This window comes from Elephas maximus, chromosome 20 (assembly GCF_024166365.1).
Source record: "Elephas maximus indicus isolate mEleMax1 chromosome 20, mEleMax1 primary haplotype, whole genome shotgun sequence".
Lineage (NCBI taxonomy): Eukaryota > Metazoa > Chordata > Mammalia > Proboscidea > Elephantidae > Elephas > Elephas maximus.
Window position 1 is genome coordinate 7679286 of NC_064838.1, and position 27728 is coordinate 7707013.

A 27728-nucleotide genomic window follows, 5' to 3' on the forward strand; every position below is an offset into this window, starting at 1 on the left:
TTTGTTACAACATGAAACATTGTGGACCACTCTTTCATCTGATAAGCTTTTAACTTTTTGCTTTTACATTTCCCATTCTAAATAACTTACTTTGTTTAACTCTTTCCCTTATTTGGGATTATATGTGCGTGTGTTGAAAGGAAGAAAAAGGAGGGAAGGGAGAAAGGGAAGGAGGAAGAAGGAGGGAGGGAAGGAGGTAGGAAAGAAGGAAAAAGAGAAAAAAACAGATTGAAATCACAAATATTTACTGAGCTCTAGCTCACTGTTGGAGCCTGGTGGTGTAGTGGTTAAGAGACTGGCTGCCAACCAAAAGGTCAGCAGTTCAAACCCACCAGCCACTTCTTGGAAACCCTATGGGGCAGTTCTACCCTGTCCTATAGGGTCGCTATGAGTCGGAATCAACTAAATGGCAACAGGTTTGTGTTTTGGTTTAGCTCGGTGTCACTATAGTAAATAAGTTCATTATCTTTGGGACCATTTTGAACTATAGAAAGACTGAACAGACAGTTCTAAATACAGCGTTACATGCTATGACAGGAATAAGCATAGGCTGCCATTAAAGCACACAGGATGAGCAATTACCGAAATTTGAAAAACCCGAGGAAAATCTCCAGAAAACAGCATCCAAGCTAAGACCTGAAGGATGGGCAGGGTGTGCATGGGGTGGGATGCAATAGCCAACTAGAATACAATTAGATATGCTACAGAAAGTAGGACGAAGTGCTACAGAAAAACAGAGAAGAGGAGAATTCATTCTGGGGTCCCGATGGAGGGCAGGGCAAAGTAATAGGGCCAGGGTAGGTTTCGTTACAAAGATTATTTGTCTTAAGACCCAGTAGTTTTTTTTTTTAGGTCAATCAGTGATGATGATATAGGGGTAAACTCATTACAGATAAAGCAGAAAATTACAAGCAAAGGAACAAAGGCATCTGATAGTTTATTCTGCAGGGAAATTCTACTGAGTAGACTCTAGAGTTAGTGATGAAGCTGGAAAGGTAGGCTGGAGCCAGACAAAGAATGATCATGAAAATCATTTTAAGGGGTGTGGAGTCCATTCTGTCTACACAGAGGAACCACTGAATGTGCTCCAGCTGCAGCTCCATGGACAGGGCTGGAGGAAAGAAAGATGTGAAAGGAAGAGAGCAGGCCATTTGGGAGGTCTGCATGATAGGTCAGGGTGGAAAAGGACCCGGGTACCTGAGAAGAGGGTGGTACCATTAACTGAGACGGGGAACAAAGCAGAGACATTGGGGAGTCTGTGTGAATAATGAAGAAAGGAAGTAAGTCCCTTCGGAAAGCTTGTTACCTAGGGCAGAGGGAAATAAATTTGCTATTCAGATGCCAGGGAGTAGGTGAGGATATAAGAATAATAGCCAAAGCTAGATGAGTAGGCTGTCTTAAAAGATATATACTGACATTGTTATGTAGAGTTATTTACCGTGGAGTCTTTTCAGTGAGTATTCTAAGGGATTTTCTGGATTCTAGGAGTTTAGAAAAGAAAGGCATTTGGGGTGAAAAACCCCACTCTTTCTCTGGAACGTCCTTCCCTCTAGTCTACTTTAGTGTACATCTTTCTCCTGAACCCCAGTGCATTTACTTGAATATCCAGCATCTCAAAATCTGCAGTCTTAAAACTAGCTCCTCGTCTTCTACCCCAAGCCTGCTCCTCTCAGTCTTCCCTTTCTCAAAAAATGGCAGTTCCATACTTCCAGGGCCTCAGCCAAAATGTTCTGGTCATCTTTGACTCTTTTCTCTCCTTATAGCCCATATCTAGTCTGCCAGCAAACCTTGGCAAGTCTGTTCTCAAACTTCTAAAACAGACCCAGACTCCAAACATTCTCAGTTCTTCCAGTGCTGCCACCCAGGCCTACGCCCCTCTGCTACCTAGATTACTGCAGAAGGCTCCTACCCAGTCTCCCCTTCTCGCAGGGCATTGGAGGATCTTGTTAAGAGACTGTATTATCCTTCTTTTCAAATCCTCCAGCAGCTGCCCTATTCATTTTGGTTCAAGCCCAAGCCCTTAAACAATGGCCGATAAAATACTCCATGATCAAGGTCCTCCTTGTGCCCCTGATCTCCTCCAGCCACAATGGCCTCCTTGGTGTTCTGTGTACACACAATGCCCACCTGCCTCCAGGCTTTTGCTCTAGTTCTTCTTTGTACTTGGGTGGCTCTTCTCCTGGCTGGCCCACGTTCACTCCCTTGCCTCATTTAGCTATTTGTGCAAATGTCAACTTCTCAGTGTGACTTCTTTGATCACACATTTTAATAATAATTTTAAGCCAAAGCCCTCATTCTTCATCCCCTGCTTTTTTTTTCCTTAGAACTTGTCACCAACTAACATATAGTATTTTTTGGTGATTTATTGTGTGTGTGATTTTTCTTCTGTCTCCTCCCATTAGAACAGGAGCTCAATGGAGGCATGGCTTTTTGTCCCCTTTGTCCACTGCTGTATTCACAATAATGAAAATAGTGCCTAGCACCTGGCATGAAGTTGGCACTCACTGAACGAATATGAACAGCATCTCAATTTTATTTCTACTATAAATTGATAAATTGATGGGATGGTAATTCCGCTGGTGTAGATTAACTCCTGGTCTCCTCTGAGTCAAATGAGCCATTGTCCTTAAATGAGGCAAATCTCGCATCTTCTTTCGCTTGATTAACATTTTTACTCTGTGCAAAATCTGTGTTTTGTTTTGCCTTCTCTCTAAAAATCATTTATCAGTCAACTGTATCAGTATATTAGACCAAGTACTGACGTGACTGTTTGCAAACCAAGTCTAAAGGCTGTTTACAGTTTCTGCCTGTGAGCCCATTTTGGTGGGCGTGATTTACTTTTAGAGTGTAGGAATTTTATGGGGCAAGAATGGGCTTAGACTCTTGTTTTATTTATACAGATGTTCGGAAGTGGACATGTACTCATTCAAGTATCATTATCCATTCACCGCAAGGGGAGGCAGCAATAACGGCAGCTCCGCGACAACGGCATCCTTCTTCCTCCTCTGAGTTGGCAGGTGAGCTGCCATCAGCTCCCCAAAGAGGGAGGACAGCTGATCTGCAGCAGGCTGGGCCAGCCCCTCCGAAGCTGGGCGCTCTAAGCAAGAGGCAGAAGGCCCCCACAAGACCTCTCCACGACACAAGGCTTTCGTCTGTATGTGGAGTCCCTGGGTGGGGCAGTTAATGGGCTCAGCTGCTAACAGAAAGTTTGACAGTTCCGATCCGCCCAGAGGTGCCTTGGAAGAAAGTCCTGGCAATCTATTTCTGAAAAACCAGCCACTGAAAACCCTGTGGAGCATAGTTCTACTCTGACACAAATGGGGTTGCCAAGAATCAGAATTGACTTGATGTCAACTGGTTGGTTTTCTACATGTACTGCTCAAAGACCCCCAAATAACACTTTTAATAAACAGAGATATCAGTGCCTTTAATTACCTGCCTAAAGTTGCATTCACTTAATTGAACCTTTACAATGATTTTAAAAAATATGACCACAAATTCTTTGTACTATTCCCTTCAACAGGTGGAGCCCTGGTGTTAGTTGGACTTTGTGGCTTGCTTCTAATGAATAAAGTAGAGGAGGCAGAGTGCAACTTTGGAGATTAGATCATAAAAAGGCACTGTGACTTTCATAGGAGCCCTGGTGGTGCAGTGGTTAAAGTACATAAGATGCATTGCTGGGAATGTCATTTAATTCTCATATAGCACTTAACCCAGTATCCAAAAAAAATGTCTTTTAGAGCTGAATTGTACACACAAGATATAATCAGGACCATGGTAGTGCAGTGATTAGCACTCAGCTGTTAACCCAAGGGTCAGCAGTTTGAATCCACCAGCCACTAGACATGGGCCCTGCCCTCAAAGAGTTTACAATATAGCCAGAGAGCAAACATGTCTTACACATAGTTATCTGTTGCCGTCAAGTCAATTTCGACTCATAGTGACCCTACAGGACAGTGCAGAACTGCCCCATATCATTTCCAAGGAGCGCCTGGTGGATTCGAACTTCCCACCTTTTGGTTAGCAGCCATAGCACTTAACCACTATGCCACCAGGGTTTCCTGCACATAGTTAGCACTGACTAAACGACTGTTGTTTTTGTTGCTGCTTTTGTGGTTGTTGTCAGATACAGCCCTTTCTCTCCAGTGGTTGATCACAATAAACCCACCTACGAGGGTGTCTGAAGGAGGCTGGTAGGAGAATGAGTATCTGGGCGGCCACAAGTGTGGTTGGCTGGTTCCAGGTATACCCAGACTGAAGTGAAAGAGGGAGTGTCTCGGTGATGGCCTGGAGCAAACCAAGTGAAGGGGGGTCCTCATTGCATGGATATTTAGCAGGACTGCTGCAAGAGCAGCAGGGGAGACTTATTCAGAGTGAGCCATATACTGAGAGGCATATAGCTGTGCTAGAATCAATAAATTCTGGGTCCAACCCATCACCTCAACCTAAGTAAGGACGGCAGCATTCTGTAAAACCTAACCTAATAGTTGGCCTCTCCTGTCAGGGTTTGACCTCTTTCCTCTGCCAAGTCTCGCTATAAATCATAATTACTAATACATGTTTCTTTCAACAACAAAGCTTGTTGATTTTTTTTATTTGTAAATATAATTGATGCTAATTGTAGAATATCTAGAAAGACATAAAAGATGAAAAATAGAATAAAAAATAAAAAGAAATTATTTAATCATAACCTCACATCCAGAGATGCCCAATCTAGTACAGTCACTACGCTTTTTTTCTTCCTAGTATTACCTCTATTTATAATATTTTAACTCTATATCTAGTTTTGGAAACCCGGGTGGCGTAGTGGTTAAGAGTTTGGCGCTAACCAAAAGGCCTGCAGTTCAAATTCAATAGGCGGTCCTTGGAAACCCTATGGGACAATTCTACTCTGTCCTATAGGGTCGTCATCAGTCAGGTTTGTTTTTTGGTTTTGATACCTAGTTTTAGATTTTATTTTCATAGTTTTTTCACTTAATATTATAAGATAGAGATTTTCTTATCTAATAAAAAAACTCTTCCAAAATATGATCTTAATGAGGAATAATTTTTTTATTATATAGACATATCACAAATACCAACAGAAGGTTACAGTATTTCAATTTATAATCTAATTAGCGTAAGTAGGATTGTCTCATGGTATTTCACCCACACTGATGATTTCATTTTTTAAATTTTTTTAATTGATACACAATTATCCTTATACAGTTACCTACTGTTCGTGTTTGATTATCATTTTCCAGAACTGAAATTGCTGCATTTAAACTGGAGAAATAAAGTCACTCAATCTCTCTGAGGAATTTTTCTTATGTAAAAAGAGGATATAAAATTATCTACCATTTCTCACCAAAATACATACCACGGAACTGATAACATGGTATATAGTCTTTGTGCGCATAAAACGGTAATGTGAGGACTTGACCCAAGCCTCTTTTGCTTTCCATATACTTGCTGATGAAGATCAAAGACCACAGCCTTCAGTATGGATTACACCCCAACATAAAGAAAACAAAAATCCTCAGAACTGGACCAACAAGCAACATCATGATAAACGGAGAAAAGACTGAAGCTGTCATGGATTTCATTTTACTTAGATCCACAATCAACACTCATGGAAGCAGCAGTCAGGAAATCAAATGATGTATTGCATTGGGCAAATCTGCTGCAAAAGAACTCTTTAAAGTGTTAAAAAGCAAAGATGTCACTTTGAGGACTAAGTTGCTTCTGACTCAAGCCATGGTATTTTCAGTCACCTCATATGCATGTGAAAGCTGGACAATGAATAAGGAAAAAAAAAATTGACGCCTTTGAATTGTGGTGTTGGCGAAGAATATTGAATATACCATGGACTGCCAAAAGAATGAACAAATCTTGGAAAAAGTACAACCAGAATGGTCCTTAGATGCAAGGATGGTGAGACTTTATCTCACATACTTTGGACATGTTATCAGGAGGGATCAGTTCCTAGAGAGGGACATCATGCTTGGCAGAGTAATGGGTCAGCGAAAAAAGAAGATCCTCAATGAAATGGAATGACACAGTGGTGCAGCAATGGGTTCAGGCCTAACAAGGATTGTGAGGATGGCACAGGACTGGGCAGTGTTTCGTTCTGTTGTACATAGGGTCGCTCAGAGTCAGAAGCAACTCAACAGCACCTAACAATAACAACGACCACCTGGTGTCCCGCCTACGATGTTGATGGTGGGAGTTATCTCATAGGCTTGTAGAGATTAAATGAGTCCATGTCATCTAGTGCCATGCCTGACACATGAAACGCTAGTTCTCTTTTCCACATGGGTGAAGTGGTAGACACAATCTCAGGCAGTGTATACTGGTACTAGAGTCCTTGGGTGGTGCAAACATTTAAAAGCTCAGCTGTTGACTGAAAAATTGGAGGTTCAAGTCAACCCAGAAGTGCCCTGGAAGAAAGGTCTGGCTATCTACTTGTAGAAAAATCAGCCATTTTAAATTCTATGGAGCACAGTTCTACTCTGACACACATGGGGTCGCAATGAGTTGGAGTTGTCTTGATAGCAACTGGTTTAGTATGTTGGTACCAGGGTGATGAAAGGGCTTAAAGAATTCATGTGGATTAGGGGTGGGCCTTGAAGTCCTGGTGAAATTTGAACTAGTCAACAGAGGCAAAGGACAGTAGTCAAGGGAAAGTGAGCTCTCTTTCAGGGAGAAAGGAATCTTACTGAAATAAGGAAGTCCACAGGAGCCTCTCTGCTGTGAGGGATGCCCCATTCATGGGTCCTGCCACCAAGTCACACTCAACTCTATAGGCTGTTTACAACCAGGCCACACCAGCTTTTTTTTGAACATTTTATTGTGGTTTAGGTAAAAGTATATGGAGCTAATTAGTTTCCCATTCAACAGTCTACACACAGATTTTTTCATAACATTGGTTGCAATCCCCTCAATGTGTCGGCACTCTACCTACTTCCACCTGGGTTCCCTGTCTCCATTCACCTGGCTTTCCTGCCTTCTGCACGTTGGTTTTGAGGAAATGCTACCCTTTTGTTCTTGTAGAGTTGAATGTTCTGAGGAACACGTTCCTCACTGGTGTTATTGCTCACTTTATAGGCCAGCTTATTGTTTGGCTGAGAGGTGATCTCCGCGAGTAGGTTCAATTTCAAGTTTGAAGGGGGTTTAAGGGCCATAGTCTCGGGGGTTCCTCCAGTATCTATTGGACCAGTAAGTCTGGTCTTTTTTTTTTTTCCATGTATTTAAATTTTGTTCTACATTGTTTTTCTACTCTGTCTGGGACTTTCTATTGTGGTCCTGGTCAGAGCAGCTGGTAGGAGTGGCCAGGCACCATCTAGTTTTCCTGGTCTCAGGCTGTAGTTCATGTGGTCCATTAGTCCTTTGGACTAATTGTTTCCTTGAGTCTTTGGTTTTCTTCACTCTTCTTACACTGGCTTTATTGCCTGAACTATGGCAGTTTGAATCCACCAGCCACTCCTTGGAAACCCCATGGGGTAGTTGTACTTTTTCCTATAGGGTCACTATGAGTAGGAATTGACTCAACAGCAATGAGTTTGGTTTAGTTTTTTGTATGTGTTCACACGACACTGAAACTGCCTGATGGTGCAGCTGCTGTGATGACCAGAGATCAGTCATACCCCCGTGGCCAGCCTCATGGGGACACAGCTATGTCTAGAACACTGCACTGGGACTCAGCCACACTGGGCCAGTCCCACAACAGCTGGTCTGCTCTCCACTCTGCTTCTCCCTCCCCAGAAATTGAGAATTGGTGGTTTTTGAACCCCCTTATCCTTCCCCCATTATAAAAATAATTCAGAATATTGAGCCCAAATCTTATTTCCAGATCACATGAGCAGAAACACACAGCTTTTCTAAGAACTGAATTGTGTCCCACTGACACTGAAACATTACATCGACTCAGGAGAATCACATATGAGCAGAAAAGTCTACGAGATCAGGCATGGTTTACATCGTAAGTCTCTGGCCTGCGTGACAACAGTGCTGAACTTCCCTTGAACAATCTGGCTGAGTTGTATATTGATGGAAACTTCCCCCCTCTTAAATCAATGTTTATGGGTTTGTATTCTGAAGCATCGGGCAAAGTTTGCACACTAACGGTCCCAGGAATGCTCTTGCATTACAATGTAAATGGCCCATTTCTCAAGGAGAAGCCCTTGTATATTTTATGAATGTATGTTTTTATGATTTGGTACTTTTCATCATTTGAAATGATTATTCAACATTCTCATCCCCAGAATCTCCCTTCCTAGACTTAGAAATTGCTTAGGAAAAGCTCATTCTTTATGCCAGCAGGGATTAAAGGAGATGCCCTTCACCAAAACACAAAGGTCACTTTACTATGCAACACAATAAAATGGGAAAAAAACACCAGGAGAGCTGTATACTACCTGGTGGTGTTAATTTCAGCAAATTACATAAAAAACCTGGGCTACTATTTCCTCATTTATAAAATAAGGAGATTAAACCTTAGTCTGTGCCTCAGCTTCTCTCATCTGTAAAATGGCAATACTCCTAGGATTGTTGTGAGAATCTAATGACCATAATCCATACATAGAATTTAGAATAATCCCTGGAATATAAACTATAAATAATAATACAAATGATGATAATGATGATGATAGCAGCTACTGTTGTTAGCTACTCTTGAGTCAGCCCCTGACTCATGGTGACCAATTGCACAATGGAGTAAAATGCCTGCCCATCTTATGCCATCCTCATGATCGCTCGGGACCAAACAGGATCTAGTATGTGACTGTTACAGAGAGAAGTGAGAAAAATTATATTGCCTCTGTATTAAGAGAAAGGTCAGTCCATGGCAAAACTGGGAGAGCAATTTCTCACTCCACTTCTACTCTTCTTGATGGAAGTTTCCCAACATCTTAAGCAGAATCGGAATAGGAAAAAGTACCTGCTGAACTCACCCACATAAACATGTTGAGGGTGTCACAAGTCACACCTCTCAGATATATCTGCAATTTCCAAGAGGCCTAAAGACAGAATATGTGATTATCTAATATGGGATCTAAAGGACTAGTAATGGGACATATCTTCCCTCAAATCATGTCCTGACATCACAACAGAAAAAAAATCAGCCTCTTTGCTGCACCTGGACGTGCAGTTTGTAGATACTACACGTTTGAAATGGACAGGAAAAAAAAACCCTGTCTCTGAAATCAAGAGAGGAGCCCCATATGTGCTGTAGGATTGTCTGTACAAGGTAGTGGTCAAAGCGAGCTCCTGGGGAAGCTGAGACAAGGGCTCCAAGTTGGCATCACGAGAGAACAAATTCCACTGGTCTCTAGAGCGTGGCCAACCTCCTTGTTAAGCATTTGGTTTCAGCAGGAATTTAGTGGTCATAAAACTAAGAAGAGGTGGGTAGAAGCTGGACAGGGAGGGAGGGAGATGCATCAGTGCAAAACAAGGCACTCCCTTGGTAGACTCCAAAGCCAACCTAAGTCCCACTTCTACATTTCCCAACATACCTGGGCCATCTGGCCCATGGATGATGCCAGATACTTTTCAGCATGTAGGACTGGTCAACAGAGAACTGGACGTATTCCTGAGGGATGCCCTGGGTGGGAAGGGTGGGAAACACCCACTGCGGAGCTCTGTCAACATTGTGTTGACCACCATGATGGTGTGTTAATATGTGTCTCTCTAGTATTAGGCTTGACCAGCTAGGGCAGGCATGCCCTTTGGCTTGTTTTAAAGACTGCATGGATGTGCCAAAATGTCACACCCACCTCACTTTTACATTTCCTAACTTTGGAAAAGAAAATTACCAGGCAGAGGTTGAAGGAATTAATTGTGATAGGGAAGCATAGTGGCTCACCGTGGTGTGTGTAGCGTTTAAAGGTGGAGTGGTACTTGCTTCAACAGCACACATACTAAAGCTGGAAAGATACAGAGAAGATTAGCACTGTTCCTGCACACAGTGACATACGAATTCACGCAGCGTACCATGTTTTTGCAGAATGCCAATGAACAGGCAATGAAGTAACAGAAAAGCTGCCATTTGGCGTCCATTATAATAATGATTGATTCAGGCAAGAATCATTTATGGATGCTAAAACTAACAGGTGAAAATTAGATGCTGAAAAAGATATTAATATCATTTCAAAGAATGTCCACACGAATTCTTTGCTAATTTCAAAGGAAAAATAGCCATTTTACAGTGGAAAAACCTGACAGAAATCACCTTAAACAAGAGATCAAAAGGAGCATCTCCAGTGGACAAACCAACATCCGATGCCCCCTGATAGAATGCCTTGAGGAGGACACAACACCAATTCTGCTGGATTGCTGCCAAAAACCTCATCATGAGGAAATATCAGACAAATCATATTCACGAGCATTCTACACAATAACCGGTCTGTACTCCTTAAAAATATAAAGGTCATGAAAGACAAAGAAAGACTGAGGAAATGTTTCAGATGAAAGTAGATTAAGGAGACATAACAACTAAAGACAATGGCTGACCCTGGATTGGATTCTGGAGCAGGGGTGGCAATGCTTACAGAGTATACCATTGGAACAACTGATATTTGAATATTGATGTGGGTTAGATAATAACGTTGTATCAGTATTAAAGATTCTGATGTTGAATAACTGCACTGTGTTTCATAAGAAAATATCTTTTTTCTTAGTAAATACACATAAAAATATTTACAGTAAAGGGGCATGATTGCTAAAAGTGATTTCAAACTGTTAAGAAAAACATTAGACAGACGCATACAGAGAGAGACAGAGAGGAAGAGTAAAAAACAAATGGGCCAATAAGATACAACTATTGTTCTCTACTCATCTGGAGCAAAATAGAAAGAGGAAAACAAAGGCTCAAAGAAGAAGCCAGTTTACAGCACCAAGAGTTTACACAAACAATGGTCTCACCTACCTTGAGACCAGGACCAGACGGTGCCCAGCTACCACTACTGAATGTTCTGACTAGGGACTCAAGATGGTCCTGAACAGAATAGGAAAACTGTAGAACAAAATAGTACTTGACCCGACCAAGAAGAATGGAGCAGTGGCACTGTCATATTTTCTGAGACCACATGGGGGAGAAGAGCAGGCAGGCAAGTGATGGGGCAAGGTAGAAGTTTCCCAATGTGGTTGTCTGATCTCTGCTTGCGCCCTTCCCCTCCCTGCAGGTCCCATGGAGTCCTCAGTCCTGTGTTTCCCTGACTTCCAGTCTCAACACTAGGAGGAGGCTTTCACAGATGTTTATGAAAAGACCCAATTTATACGACAGGCCCTTTGCAGCCTACAAATCAGAAAACAAGTTCTCTCCCTCCCTAGGACTGATGTAAAACTTTTTTTCTGCCAGAACAGCGAGTGTGTTCAGATAAACCTTACAGAATAAGCTACGAAAAAAAAAAAAAAAAACAGAAAGACAGCCTTAGACAGGCGCTGAAATGTGTAAGGCCTTGAACAGACTGAGGCTGTATTTGGTTAGCAATGACGAATTTCCAATGCTCCTGAGCAGAGCATGATCAGAGTCCTGCCTTCACTGAGCCCCTGACCACACACGCTTTCTCTTTTACATTCCCTCCAGGGCTGGCGCAGTTCTTCTGGAGCCTAAGGGATTCCCAGTAAATACTATCTGATGGCACAGAATTGAACTGTAAAAGTAGCCACTCAAACTGGTTCACTTATTGAGGGCTACAAGCTAATATGGAAAAAGCTGACGGAAACAGATTGTAATTGAAAGAGAAGATGAGTAAAAGCCAAGTATTGGATTTAGCTTTTATTTCCCATCCCACCTGGGGCTTCCGTGGCCTGGGCAGCTCACTTAACTCTTCACATCTCACCCCACCCCCAAAAAAAAAAAAATCAGAAGCAGCAGATCCAACCTCTGTCAGGCGCTATGAAGACAGGTTTTTGTATTTTTTTAAGTTACTGGAAAATTTATTCTTTGATATACTGGGACCTATATTTGAGTTGGAATTGACTTGACAGCACTGGGTTGTTTTGGGTTTTTTTTTGTTATATTTAAAAAGAAATATTTTTCAAATGTTACCATAATTGCTTTCTAACATGATAAACATAATCAATGTCACTAAATTGTACATATGAAGGATGTTAAAATGGTAAATGTTTTGTTACATGATATTTACAGTAATTTAAAAAAGCAAACATTATTCCAAGGGCAGTTCTCCCTATGTCATGCAACAATGGGGATCTGGGCACAAGCTTCAGATTTCTAACACACTTCTCAGTGTGCCCATTCCATATTTCATATTCATTTGAATCCATGAAGATTTAGATGTTTCAAGCCAATCAGCAACTGGATCCTAAAGTTATCTGGATCCTTTGGCCCTCGATGACAGACCAACGGACGTGCATCTCATCTCGAATGAGCAGTCCTAGCTGGCTTGCTATTTGGACTCACAGCTCTTGGGGCAATGTTAGCGTAGCCTGGGCAAAAACCCTTCCTTCCCACAAACAGCAAGGGTGCTGGCAGCTTGAAGACTGTGTGTTAGGTGAGATAGAGGCTATAGTGCTGCTTGCCACCCGTGTTCTGCTCTGGTGACAACCACCCACACAGCAGACACTTTCCCAGAGCCCTCTGGCCTCGTGCCTGGAAGTTTGAGGAAGAAGGACTTTGAAGGTCTCCTCGCCACATCTTCATTGGCATAAAAGTGGATGCCAGAGAAAGGATGCTGCCTTTCGACTTGGAACTAAACACTTTAGACTTGCAACTAAACACTCTGACTTTAGTCCAAATCCCCACTGAGTAAAACCATGGCCTTAAACCTTAAATGAAGAACTGCAATACCTCTAGGCTGGACAAGACCTTAGGAAATACCTAGTATCACGGTTCTCAATTGCCTGGTGATGACATTTGGTATTTACGCAGTATTGTAAGTAATTCGCTGCTAATAATGACTGAAGTCTTGCTCTGGAAATAATTTATTTTAAAAATAAATTGGGGAGGATTAAGGTTTACCCCTAGAATAGCATCACTCTCATTTCCCTTGCATTTCAATTTGGATTCTGGAGTGGAGTAGCATTTCAGTGACTATGTGTAAACTGCCATGAGAATGAATTGTTCACGTAAATACTGTCTGTCATGGAGGCAGCTATTCAGCTGGGACCTGCTGACTATAGTGAGGAAGGGAGGAAGTTAGTATGCACCAGCTACTATGGGTCAGGGCAGTCCAAGATACTTTAGAATTCATTGTCTCATTTAATACCCAAAACTATATTATGAGGCAGCTCTTATTATTGCCCCCACTTCATTGATAGTATCTTCAGAGGTTTAGTGAGGTAACTAAAGCCATATAACTGGAAATTGGCAGAACTGGGATTTGGGCCCAGTACTATAGGGTCACTATGAGTCGGAATCAACTCGATGGCAATGGGTTTGGGTTTGGGTTTTTTTTTTGTTTTAAACTGGTTCTAAAAGTCAGGACACCTCACCACCTCTATCTGGTGCAGGAATCCCCTCCACAATACCCCAATAACTAGACATTTGTTTTTATTTGAACATCTTGAATGAAAGAACAATCACAATTCTGGGAGACATCACATTCTACTTTTACCAGTTCTGAGAGAAAAGCTGTATTTGTACTGAACTAAAACTGACTCTTTTTATATTCCCTCAGTTAGTCCAAGCTAAGCTCTCTTGAGTCATTTTGGAATATTTAATTTCTGTTTCCATCACACAGTCCCTGAATTGTTTGAGAAAATTTTTCCAGGGTAAACAGCTTCAGTTTTTCCAACCATCCTTCACTCCAAAAGGTTTCAGAGCTCTTCACTCTCCTGGTGGGACATTGCCTAAACCAACACTGTCCAATAAATCTTTCTGCAATGGAGGAAATGGTCTCCATTTGTGCTGCCCTAACACTCCAGCCTCTAGGTACATGTGACTATGGCACATTTTAATTAATTTAGCATTAAATGGCCACATGTGGTTAGTTAATACCATATTGGACAGCACAGCTTTAGAGTTGTCCAGGGAAGTATGTTTCTTTTGAAAATGTGACTCCTGGAACTGAACGTAGGCTCCAGATGAAATTGGAGGCCACTGTATTTCTATTGAGGTAGACTCTTATGACATTAGCTTTCTTGGCGGCCATGTCACACAGATGACTCATCTTGCACTTGGAATTAATTAAAACCAGTAAAACGTTTGCATATTTGCTGCTATAAAGTCACAGTCTTACTAGCCTTCCCCAGCCAACATCCTCAGAGCTTCAAAACAAGGCTTATAAAATGGAATAACTGGTAGGTAGGGAGAAATTGCCTGGATCGCACTGACATTTGATAATTTACCTCAGTGAATGGCATTCCCACAAGTCCTACTAGTTTTAAACCAATAACCCTTGAAGGATGGTGCTTACCAAACCAAGCTGCAATTCTTGGGAAATAAGTACTGCCTCAGAAGAGGTGACACATAGCATGTTAAGGAAGATGGCATCGATCATGGCTGGTGTTGCTCTCTGATGGATTGGAAGGGAATGCAGCTGTGGCAGCCCAAGACAATATCTCCAGTCATCTGGGCAGGAAGCAGGGGACCAGTCAGGCAGGGAGCAAGTCCTTCCGAGGACAAAGTCATGACAGACAGTTGAGAGGCCCTTCAAAGCCGAGCAGATGCTCGTTTCTGCCATCAGCGCTGGTCAAAGCTCTTTGCATTGAGGGGCTTCCCACCACTCCAAACATGAGGTCAGAAGTCAGGCCAAAAGGGCAGATTCCAACAAAGGATTATGATTCTGTCCTCCACTCTGGTACACCCAAAAAGAATACCAGAGGTAGAAGAACCAGGCTTTCTGGTGGTTCTGCACATTGAGTGGACGCCTGCTGAATTTCCCACACTGTGCTATGGAGACATAGCATTAGCAGAAGTTCCCTGTTGTCAGGAACAAACACGACTCCAAGGATACTGTGTGTATGTGTGTGTCTGTGTATGTGTACTCAGTAATCCGCAACAGAGGCATCTTTGGCTCACAGACACCTTTGAGCTTCTTTAAGCATACCAGATTATTTGTACTTGACCACTGAGTCCTAGTAACTCACCGATTACCAACAATTTATACTCAGAGAACCAAGATTTGGTTATAAAAGCACAAAAAGGCAGCAGAAGACCAGGAGCCTTTCAAATTAAAGAGTTGTCGTTCTCTCCCACTCTGACTCAGGGAGAGAAAGAAGAGGAACACTAGAGAAAAATAGGCATTCACTTTTTAAAAGCCTCTCTGATATGCTACTTTTAGCTAGAATTCCTCCTTCAAGCTCTCAGTGCCCCCTAAGTACCTCTCTATTCTGTTCACGTCTCTCCCCATTTACTCCTAGCTGTCTCTCTTGCTCTGTCTTGCTTCCCTTCAAGGTGTACAGTAGTCCCTCTTCATACTGTAGACAGTAGTCTGAACAATCTTTTAAATGCACAGTTCAGATTTTATCGCTCCCCTGCTTAAGCTTCTCAGTACCTTCCTGTTACTCTTGGAATAAAAGCTAAAACCTTTACCAAGCTCTACAAAGTCCTGTACGGTCAGTGCCTGCCCCCTGCCCCATCTTCATCCTTCTCACTCCCCCTATCCTTTTCCTCAAGCTCCAGCCACACAGGTCTTCTTTCAGTCCCGGGACCCTCCATCCTCCGTACCATCGCGGAGTCTCGCACATGCTTTTCCTTTACATAGACAGCTCTTTTCCCCCTATCCCAACCCTGCCCCTCCATCTGGTACACACCTACTTACACTGTAGGTGTCGGTCACTCTCTTGGAAGCTGATCTGACATAACCCTCCACTCCATCCCAGAGAGGATCAGGTCTCACTAATACATCTCCTTGGACCATATGACTCTGCTGGATAACACCTGTCAGAATTGTAATGTTACATTTATTTGAGTGATTATTTAACAGATGACCTTCTCTTCACTAGCCCCTTGTTGTTCTTAGCTGCTGTGGAGTGGGCCCCCGACTCCTGAGGACCCCATGAACAATGGGACAAAACTTTGCCCAGTTCTGCACCATCCCTATGATCAGTTGTGGATTGGACAATTGTAATCTATAGGGTTTTCACTGGCTGATTTTCTAAAGCAGACAACCAGCCTTTCTTCCTGGTCCATCTCAGTCTGGGAGCTTCACTGAAACCTGTTCCACACCATCGTAACAAGCAAGCCTCCACTGACAGCAGTGAGCTGTGCAGAAGTAGGCTCTGTGACTGTTCTAGGGTACAAAAGTTTTTAGCCACTTTTGTACCCTAGCACTGTGTCTGACAAACAGTCACGGCTCACTAATGAGTCCTGAAATGTAACATCCCAGGAAGCATGCAGAGCAGCAGATAAAGCAAATGAAAATGGGAACGTGACTAAAGGGTTTGCCCAAATATTATGTTGACTCCCCAGAGTCACACGGGTCACCATTCCCAGCCCACTGTCCCTCTCCTTATGTGTTAAGTTAATCACGTGTGAGTGCCAGCACAAGACTAAAGCCAAGGGAAAAGGCCTCTGCAACCTGCTCGTACACTCTGTCCTTCATCTGCACTTTCTTCCCTCATCAGTGGCAGCTCAAAGCCTCCCGTGTCTGGAGAGCTTCTCCAGGTTGTCAAACCTGCTCACCCTGGTCTCTCTGAACTTCTGATGAGCGATGAAATGCTCATACTTACATTCACCACATCATGAAGTGTCTCATTCCAATTGGATTCCAACTTCCTTGAGACAAGAAATCACAGAAAATTCCTGTATCTATCACCAAATAACTAGTACAATGCAATTTCTCTTTAATCAAATGTCTGTGTTTGAATTTGGCTTAGAAATAAATCTAATTATAATGTCAAAGTGAGGATTGAAAGCCATGACTTTTTTTTTTTTTAATTTCTGTATTTTAACTATTACATACTTTGGCAGCCATTCTCTCAATTCCTCTCTACCTTAATGTAAATAACCATATAGTTAAGCAACAATGACAGCATGGTTCCAGCTAATATGAAGTACAGCTATATCATAGAATATATTTTGTCCATTCAGCAAACTGTCAAAGCTTATTAAAAATTAAGTACCATATATTAGATAAAGTAAGAACCATGTATTTGTGCCTAGGTGGCGCAAATAGTTTGTGCTTGACTACTCACCGGAAACCCTGGTGGTGTAGTGGTTAAGAGCTACGGCTGCTAACCAAAGGGTCAGCAGTTCGAATCCACCAGGCGCTCCTTGGAAACTCTATGGGGCAGTTCTACTCTGCCCTATAGGGTTGCTACGAGTCGGAATCGACTCGACGGCGCTGGGTTTGGGTTTTGGGTTTTGACTACTCACCTAAAGGTTAGTGGTTGGACCCACTCAGAGGTGCTGCAAAGAATGGCCTGATGATCCGCTGCCTTAAAAAATATAACTAATACCATCTCACTGGGGGAAAGAAACAAGAAGTATATAGCAAGATGTATATACATTTTTGTATGAGAGACTAACTTGATTTGTAAGTTTACACTTAAAGCACAATTTTTAAAACAAAATTTATAGCCAAGAAAATTCTGTGGAGCAGTTCTACCCTGTAACACGTGGGATTACCATGAGTCAGAATCAACTCAGTGGCAAATGACTTTTTTTTTCTTTTGGTATTTGAAAAACACAATGGAAATTAAAAGACAGTATGAGATGCGTATTGTCCAGTTGCGAAGACAAGGCATGCATACATGAAAGATGACTCATTATATAAGAGAGGTCACAAGACAGTAAGTAGCAAGGCCAAACGAGAACAGACAGGAGAGCTTTGAGTTCAGGTGACATTCTCACAGAATATCTGGAAAGGATTCAGAGTGGAAACAGGGTATTCTTTGGGATGTGAAGGAATGTTGGAATTTTGATAAAATGAAATATAGAAGAACATTCCAGACAGAGAAACATCACCAACCCAGGATAAACTCAGTTAGTTACTACCAAACGCCTGTCCACAGATGTCTGCCCGTGACATTTTTCTCATTTTTTGGTAAAGTGAAAAAAAAAATGAATTTTTAATTAAAGATGCTTCTTTTTTCAATTAAAAATGGTATTCATTCTGCTAATGTGTTGTTCCTGCTTTTTGATGTTAGGGTGACCTTTCTTTTATGAAATTATGGTGAAAGCGGGTATCAGTTTATAAGTCAGATAATTTACAAACACGTTGGCAGTGTTAGAATAGATTCCCCGATGCCCATGTGCCGATTTAAGAAAATCCTGGGCCCTGAAATCACATCTGGGAAGCACGGCCAGGGTACACATGGCTGCAGTGGATGTCGATGGAGGTGGACCATCTGGTGATGAAGCTGGGGAGGAGAGTGGGAGGATGCTCTGGAGATTTAGACAAGGGCTCCCTTTTCACTGTAGGATTAGAGCAATAATTTGAGAGGAGGAGTGACATGACAAAAATAGAGCTTGGGAGACAGACACAGCCTCCTTGGAAGAGAGCACTTACAAATACATCTTGTTGATAACCTTGTAGATCAAACAAACGGCATATATTTTATTTGTTCATGTTGTCTCTACATTCTCTTCCTGCTAAATGGAGACCACCCTCCCTCTACATTCTTATCAAAGGTCAGGAACCCAGCTCTTGCTCCTTTGGCATCTTCCAGGGCTTCAACGAGCTTGGACTTTGTATAAGGCCTAGTTAAAATCTCAGCTGCAGTGCCTTTTTAGCTGAATAAGATTCAGCTTCCTGAATTTCAAATGGAAGAGAACGAGACGATGCATTATACAAAATGCAGATGAACACATAAATGCTAGAGCACCACGCCAATTACAATATTATTCTTGGGACTCCACAGAACACAACTCATTCTCAACTATACCTTCCAAGGTCTGAACAACCCTAGCAACAGGTAAGGATGTACTTCTCCCACTTACCCCACTCCCTCTCAATACCTTTGATTGAAGAACATTCTAGAGACAGCTGTGCCAGTCTTGATGGATGAGGCTAGCTGACCCACAGATGTAGCCAGTCTGAGGGAAGGACCAGAGGGCTGCCTGGAACCTAGACTGAGCATCCCTCATCTGGGCTCTGATAGAAAAAGATTTTGGGCCTGCAAGATCAGTGACGTTCTTCACATATTTAAACCTTCTGAGGTTAAATCCCTTGAGATGTTTCCATATCCGTGTATACATCTACATCTTACAAACCTTGCAGATAAGCAGCACTCAAAATTTTGAGCTGTGGCTTTGGGTATGGAAAAACAAGTGCAGATGGGGAAGGGGCACTGATGGAGGCTTGGGTGCCTAGGGACCAAAGAATAAGAATTATGGAGAGAGAATGGAAGTTATTCTCATTCAAAAGTTCTATGTCTATATCCTCTCTCACACAGCCACTTTCTCCATTTCTGGCACCTGGAGAGAGATAAACGGAAGGGAGAAAGAAAATTTGAGTATTCTGTTCAGAGCCTGCCTGCCTGAGTGGCTGAGGTGATTTCCTTTTCCAAGAGGGCTTCCACAGATCCAGTCCCTCCAAGCAAAGAGTGAAGAGCAAACCAGAGCAGCAGCCCAGCATGCTGAAAAAAAAAAAAAAAAAAAAAAAGCTCAAAACTACCACCTCTCCACTGTCTGACCTAATTGGGGTAACAACAATACATGGCAGCAAAATCCAAAGCTAATAGAAGTTGGCCTTTTTAAATGTATTCCTTCCCAAGTTTATTTTTTTTTTTTTTAGTTTTTGTTGTGCTTTAAGTGAAAGTTTACAAACCAAGTCAGTCTCTCACACAAAAACTTATATACACCTTGCTACATACTCCCAATTGCTCTTCCCCTAACGAGACAGCCCACTCTCTCCTTCTACTCTCTCATTTCCTCTCTATTTTGTCAGCTTCTAACCCCCTCTACCCTCTCATCTCCCCTCCAGGCAGGAGATGCCAACAGAGTCTCGAGTGTCCACCTGATCCAAGAAGCTCACTCCTCACCAGCATCCCTCTCCATCCCTACAATCCATGTCTGAAGAGTTGGGTCCTCCTAGTCTCAGTCAGACCATTAAGTCTGGTCTTTTTATGAGAATTTGGGGTCTGCATCCCACTGCTCTCCTGCTCCCTTAGGGGTTCTCTGTTGTGTTCCCTGTCAGAGCAGTCATCCGGTGTAGCTGGGTACCATCTAGCTCTTCTGGTCTCAGGCTTATGTAGTCTCTGGTTTACGTGGCCCTTTCTGTCTCTTGGGCTCGCAATTACCTTGTGTCCTTGGTGTTCTTCATTCTCCTTTCGTCAAGGTGGGTGGAGACCGATTGATGCATCTTAGATGGCCACTTACTAGTGTTTAAGACCCCAAACGCCACTCTCCAAAGCGGGATGCAGAATGTGTTCTTAATAGATTTTATTATGCCAATTGACTTAGATGTCCCCTGAAACTATGGTCCCCAAACCCTGGCCCCTGCTACACTGGCCTTCAAAGCATTCAGTCTATTCAAGAAACTTCTTTGCTTTTGGTTTAGTCCAGTTGTGCTGACCTCACCTGTATTGTGTGTTGTCTTTCCCGTCACCTAAAGTAGTTCTTATCTACTATCTAATTAGTGAATACCCCTTTCCTACCCTCCTGTCCTCCTCCTCTCGTAACCATCAGAGATTTTCTTCTCTGTTTAAACTATTTCTTGAGTTCTTATAATAGTGGTCTTATGCAATATTTGTCCTTTTGCAACTGACTGATTTCACTCAGCATAATGCCTTCCAGATTCTTCCATGTTATGAAATATTTAACAGATTCAACGCTGTTCTTTATCAATGTGTAGTATTCCATTGTGTGAATATACCATAATTTATTTCTTCGTTCATCCATTGATGGGCACCTTGGTTGCTTCCATCTTTTTGCTATTGTAAACAGTGCTGCAATGAACATGGGTGTGCATATATCTGCTCGTGTAAAGGCTCTTATTTCTCTAGGATATATTCCAAGGAGTGGGATTGCCAAATCATATGGTAGTTCTATTTCTAGCTTTTTAAGGAAGCACCTAATCAATTCTCAAAGTGGCTGTACCATTTTACATTCCCACCAGCAGTGTGTAAGTGTTCCAGTCTCTCCACAGCCTCTCCAACATTTATTATTTTGTGTTTTTTGGATTAATGCCAGCCTTGCTGGAGTGAGATGAAATCTCATTGTAGTTTTGATTTGCATTTCTCTAATGGCTAATGATCATGAGCATTTCCTCATGTATCTGTTAGCTGCCTGAATGTTTTCTCTAGTAAAGTACCTGTTCATACCTTTTGCCCATTTTTTAATTAGGTTATTTGTCTTTTTGCAGTTGAGTTTTTGCAGTATCATGTAGATTTTAGAGATCAGACACTGATCAGATATGTCATAGCTAAAAACTTTTTCCCAGTCTGTAGGTAATCTTTTTACTCTTTTGGTGAAGTCTTTGGATGAGCATAGGTGTTTGATTTTTAGGAGCTTCCAGTTATCTAGTTTTTCTTCTGCATTGTTATATATTGTTAGTAATGTTTTCTATACTGTTTATGCCATGTATTAGGGCTCCTTACATTATCCCTATTTTTTCTTCCATGATGTTTATCACTTTAGATTTTATATTTCGGTCTTTGATCCATTTTGAGCTCATTTTTGTGCTTGGTGTGAGGTATGCATCTTGTTTCATTTTTTTGGAGATGGATATCCAGTTTTTTTTTTTTTTTTTTTTTTTATGCCAGCACCATTTGTTAAAAAGACTATCTTTTCCCCATTTAACTGCTTTGGGGCCTTTGTCAAATATCAGCTGCTCACATGTGGATGGATTCTCAATTCTGTTCCATTGGTCTATGTATCTGTTGTTGTACCAGTACCAGGCTGTTCTGACTACTGTGGCAGTATAATAGTTTCTAAAATCAGGTGGAGTAAGGCCTCCCACTTTGTTCTTCTTTTTCAGTAACGCTTTACTTATCCAGGGCCTCTTTCCCTTCCATATGAAGTTGGTGATTTGCCTTCCCAAGTTTTTGCATGCTAAATCTTACTAATTGGAGAAAATCTTATTAACCATGGTCTCTGAGAGTGTAGGTAAGAGGTGACGGTAGGCAGGAAGTGGTAAGTAAGAGAGAATGACCACTAACAGTTAGGATGCCTACTGTGGGCTAGAAGTTCCTTTATTCATCAGAACATAAGAAGGCATTGTTCTTTCCATTCCACAGATGATTGTGTTATTGAAATGATTTGAGCTTCTTGACACTGGTCATGAGAATAACTGGGATTTGAGCCCAAGCTGTTTTGCACTAAAGCCCATGCTCTCTGCTACATCATTTGAGCTCACTGGTGAACAGATACATTTTCCAGCCTTTCCAGGATTTGTGTTTCAACTCTATAAACGTGGACGTATTGGGAGCATCAAAATGCCAATGAAAACTACAATAAAACTTCCCTACACCCTACTGCCAACTTTCATTTGGTGCCTTTACTGAACTCTACATGAATTTTCCTAATTTGTATCTAACCGCCAGTTCCCCAGAATCCTGACTGTGTCACCAACAGATGAGTCTCCTCACTCAGCGCTTTCTTTGGTTCTTGTATTTGTAACACAGTTGTTAACTCTCAGGGTCCAAATCACAATTCGGGATGTTGGACTTAACTGTGTAGGAGTATGAAGACTAAAAAGGGGGTACTGGTAGCACAGGGGAGAGTGGGAGTATTGAAGGATCAATCAGAGCATTGGGGAGCAGGGCTGAGCTGGATTAGGGCACCAGGAGACTCTAGACCCAGGCTGTCAGAGATGTCTTCCTTCATTGCATCTCTCCTGGATCAGTCTCCTGACCCTGAAACCCGCTGAGCAGGTTCCCAGTCTCATCTTACTTACTGTTTCTCTGCCACTTTTCCCCAACACACACTCTACACCCCAGCCAACCCAGTCTCCTCATCCCACCTCGCCTCAGCCATGCTTATTACTTTCACTGGGTAACACATTATTCCCCCTCCTAGACAACACACTCTTCTGTCCAGTCGCCCTTGAGTTGACTCTGACTCATGGCGACCACATGTGTGTCAGAGTAGAACTGTGCTCCACAGGTTTTCACAGCTGATTGTTCAGAAGAAGATAACTAGGACTTTCCTTCCAAGGTGCCTCTGGGTGGACTGGAACCTCCAACTTTTCAGTCAGCAGCTGAGGACATTAACTATTTGTCCCACCAAGGACTCCACTCCACTCCTACCCTTCTCTGTAATCCTTGTAGTGACAGAGCCAGGCTCCATAAGGCCAGATTTTGAGCCTTCTTGGGTTACTCAAGCCATACTTCTTTCTCCCTTCAATAACTTACTGTTCATTTGCTCACTTCAGCACAATTTAGCATTTAATTTCTCTCCAAGGACTTCAATATGGGGGAGATTGTTTTTAAATAAAGGCTATTTTTATCCAGCCAACTGGACAGTGACCACTGAGAATAAAGGCCATGTGTTGTGTCTCTATAAAGAGTATCTGATGACTATTAAACAGATGATCCATAAAAATGTGTTATCTGACAAACTTGAGGCAACTAGTCTCAAAACAGCTTAAATAGCAATTTTGTGGGGGTGGAACTGGAGACTTTTGCAAAGAGGGTGAAATCTTTTATATTAAAAGAGCCCACTTCCATTTCTTTGTAATCGTCTCCCTCCCAGTGTTTTCAATTTTAAAAAAAGAAAGGAAAATTTTTTCTGCAATCACTTTAGAAGAAAAATAAAATATGATTTGTTTTAGAAATCATTTTGGGTGAATTTCTTTCCCCCAAATTAAAGCGTAAAATCAGGTTGGCTTCCTTTGATTCTAACACTTTTCATGATTTTCTGGTGTGTCATGTGAACGCAGGGTTGCTATGGCAACCACTCATTATTTTCCAGGAGTTGGCTAGATATTTTAACACACACACACACACACACACAAAATTCCCAAATCTTCCTAGCCTCTAGATAGTCTTAATTTATATCCTACACTGGTTTCTAATTTTTACAATTCCTTAACTAAGCACTTTGCTGCCATTTTAACAAGCCTAACCAACCTACAACTTTGCCATTAAATGAACTTGGGGAATAATTCAGCAGCTTGACTTTTCCTCCCCCATATTGCTAATAATCTAGGGAATTTTTTTTTTTTTTAAGTTTCTGACATTTTGGAATCACATTTTATCTTCAGGGTAGAAGCAGTATGTAGGTCTCATGATGCTTAAAAATAGTGTGTGTGTGTGTGCACGCGCGCGCGCGGGCCCGTGCGTGTGCTTCCAGTGAAGTTGGAGAGAATTTCAATATAAATTACAGGAGAAAATCTATTATTTAATTCCTCTGTCTTCAAACTATTTTTCTGAGCCGCTATCATATTCTCCACACTGCTACGTTTCTAGAAGGACTCAAAAAAAGGAGGTGACCCCATCTCCTTCCCTCCCTACACTTAAACTCTGGATGGAAAAAGTAATTAAAATATAAGCTAGCAATACAGAGAAATGACGTATAAAATGAAGTCAGGAACTCACTCACAGGTAAACAACACGAAGGGTTGAGTGAAGGCAGGCAGCAAGTGGTCACTGTCAGAAACAGCCCAAAATGGAGGAGATACCTTTGTTGCCAGGGTTTGTAGAAGAATAACAGGAGAATTAGATTTATGGTATATATTGGGGCTTCTCAATTACAGCACTACCACTTCCTAAAAAGTGTTTTTGAAATGGGCCAGGGGGGAATGTTTCAATTGTCACATGAGTGCACTGGTGTTTTGTACCCACCTAGGACCACCCTGCATGGAGGGATTATATGGCTTCCCCCAGTTTTCAAAATCCTGCTGGACTGAACCCACAGAGCTACAAACCAGTTAGCACATCCAAACGAACCATTTGCTGTTGAGCCACCCCGTGTGTGTCAGAGTAGAACTGTGCCCCATGGGGTTTTTAAATGGCTGGTTTTTCAGAAGTAGATCACCAGGTCTTTCTTCCAAGGCATCTCTGGGTAGAGCCTCAAATCCTCAACGTTTTGGTTAGCCCCTAAGTGTGCTAACCGTTTGTACCAGCCATGGCTTCTAGTAGCTCATCGGTATATGACAACCCTGAAAGTTTCCACAAGAAGATAGATAAAGGACCCAGGGACTCAGGGCAAGCTTAGTTGTAGAGACAGAAGCCAGTTTCCTCATTATGTATGTTCTGCCCTATTAGTGTATTATGGCAAGTCCACCTACACAGTGAGTTGGTTTCAGCGCAGAGGCCCATTACTGCACAAGCCACAAAAGAATTCAGAGAACGTTTAAAACACCTGGTTACGTATTAACATGCTCAGAATCAAGCTTTGTTTTTAGTGGAAGTATATACAATGTACAGGTTTCAGTAGATTTTATTAAAAATGTTTTACTATATTCCACAGTGTTACCTATATGTCTAAAATATATAGCATAATGATAAGCAATTTACACAAAAATTACATATTGAAATTATTTGGGGGGCTGTCTGTTGCTTTTCAGTCTTTCTCTGAATCTGTCACCTCAGGTCTCATCACACAGTTTCTCAAAATCCTCTCTACTTCTATTCCTTTTTCCAGTCCAGGCTGTGCTGCCCATGAAGTATCAGAGGATGTGGTCTCCAAGGGCGTATTAAGTACCATGGACTGAGTGGATGCCTTGACAGGTGGTGGGATCCCAGGACACTGAATCGCCACCCCCTATCCATGTCATAAAAGAGGAAATCGGTTTGACACCACATGTAGCAATAAGACCTGGCTCGTTTCTAAGGATGTCACATGTCCTGGCTTCCTCACTCAGACAGTCTGGAATGTGTCTGGGTCTGCATTCCTTACTTCAACAGATCACGTCCTCCTCTGCTTTTCCACATACAAAATAAATCAAGTCTGTCCTTACTTATCCCAACACCTGTTTTTATCCTAAGGTTCATCTGAATTATCTGCTCTTTTCTTTCTCATTATTTCTTATAGTGAGCCCCTGGGTGGTGCAAATGGTAGAGATGATCTACTGCTAATGAAAAGGTTGGAGAGTTGAGTCCACCCAGAGATGCTTGGAAGAAAGGCCTGGTGATCTACTTCAGAAAAATCAGCTACTGAAAACCCTACAGAGTACAGCTCTATTTTGACACACACGTAGACACCACAAGTCAGAGTTGACTTGACAGCAACAGGCTATTTCTTATACAGAATGATTTCTGATTGCCTCATTTCTTTAAAATCCAGTCTTATTCTTTATACGGAGGAATAAGCTTCTGGCTTCTTCTTTATAGCTTTTAGTGCTTTTAAGGCCTGAGCATTTACAGGTTGAAATACATATTACTTTACTATAAATTATTTACTTTTATCTCTCCTATATATTGAAATGAGTCAGAATCAACTCGATGGCACAGGACAACAAATAACATATATTGAAATTTTTAAAAAGATTATGTATACACATAAGCTTTATCATCTATGACTTCGATTTAGGTTAGGAAAGGAGGCACTAACGCCATCTGCTATAGTAAGGGTAAGAGAGTGTGTGCTCAGATGAGGCTGGGAACCATTGTCTCTTCCAGGCTGTTCATCTCTTGGTCTCTATTTTCTACTTGTAAGAAAACAGAGTGATTGCTCAGGTACACTTTCCAGTTACAAGCTGAGCTGGAACTAGCAGCAAGTCTCCAGCTGCTGCTTCTTGACCCTTCCTTCTCTGCTCTAGCGGACTTCTTAGAACTGTGTGAGGTGCCTTGATACACGTGCAAGGCTGTTCTCAACTAACCTGAAAAAGAGGCACAGGCAGCGTCTCCAGCACCATGGACAGTATCTCTGGCACCAAGCAGTGTCTCCAGCACCATGGACAGTGTCTCCGGCACCAAGCAGTGTCTCCAGCACCACAGACAGTGTCTCCGGCACCACGGACAGTGTCTCTGGCACTAAGCAGTGTCTCCAGCACCACGGACAGTGTCTCGGCACCACGGACAGCATCGCCGGCACCACAGACAGCATCTCCAGCACTATGGTCCCCTCACAACCGCCCTGGATGGCCAAGAGCCTCCCCGCTCCAGCCCCACTTCACTGTGGGCCTTCTGTGTGCAGGCACCCCAGGCTTCTGGACTTCCTCTCTTCCATGGAAACTAGCAGCTCCTGCCTCCCCCTCCCAGCCTCTGCCCTCCGCCCTGCAGGGCCTGCTCACTGTTGCCCAAGGTGACCACACACTAATTAAATACAGTACAATGGTTACTGTGTAACCCTGTTTTCACAGAAATTGAAAGGAAACCTGGTGGTGCAGTGGTTAATTAAAGCACTCACCTGCTAACCAAAATGTCGGCAGTTCGAGCCCTCTAGCTGCTCCACAGGAGAAAAATATAGCAGTCTGCGTCTGCAAAGATGTACAGCCTAGGAATGCTGCAAGACAGTTCTACTCTGCCCTATACGGTCACTATGAGTCGGAACTGACTCAACAGCAAGGGGTATGGTTCCACCCCCACCCCCAGAAGTCTGAAACCTTTAACCAATTCAAAAGACTGTGGTAAGCTGAAGGGGCCTATAACCATACCTCCTACATACAAGTTTATTCTGATGTTTACTGTTTCCCACATACTCTGTGTTTTTTCTCTTCCCATCCATCCCATATGACAAGGCCAGCAATAAAGAGAGGGAGGCATAGCTGGGAAGAATCAGAAGTATATACATATGATAAAAGCAAGAATGACCTGACCTGAATATCACTGTATGTCTTTTAAAAGTTATTCTTCACTTTTTAAAAATTATGAAATGGCAAAACTATTTTTTAAGTTGCAGAAAATAATACCATCCATTCATGATTTAACATGCTAACACTTGGCTGTATTTACAATAACATATTTTAAGAAACAAAACTTTATAAACAGTTGAAGCCCAATACACCCCACCATCCTGG

At 42.2% G+C, this 27728-nt stretch overlaps 1 protein-coding gene and 1 non-coding gene across 2 annotated transcripts in view; one reads left to right on the forward strand and one right to left on the reverse strand.

Annotated features, from left to right (window-relative positions):
- DPP6 (dipeptidyl peptidase like 6) overlaps window positions 1–27728 on the reverse strand; it is a 1223128-nt gene that overhangs the window by 942871 nt on the left and 252529 nt on the right. The gene's annotated exons all lie outside the window — the stretch shown is intronic.
- LOC126064457 (U6 spliceosomal RNA) lies at window positions 9873–9978 on the forward strand. Its single transcript, XR_007514531.1, has one exon. It is a non-coding gene; the product is annotated as a U6 spliceosomal RNA (small nuclear RNA).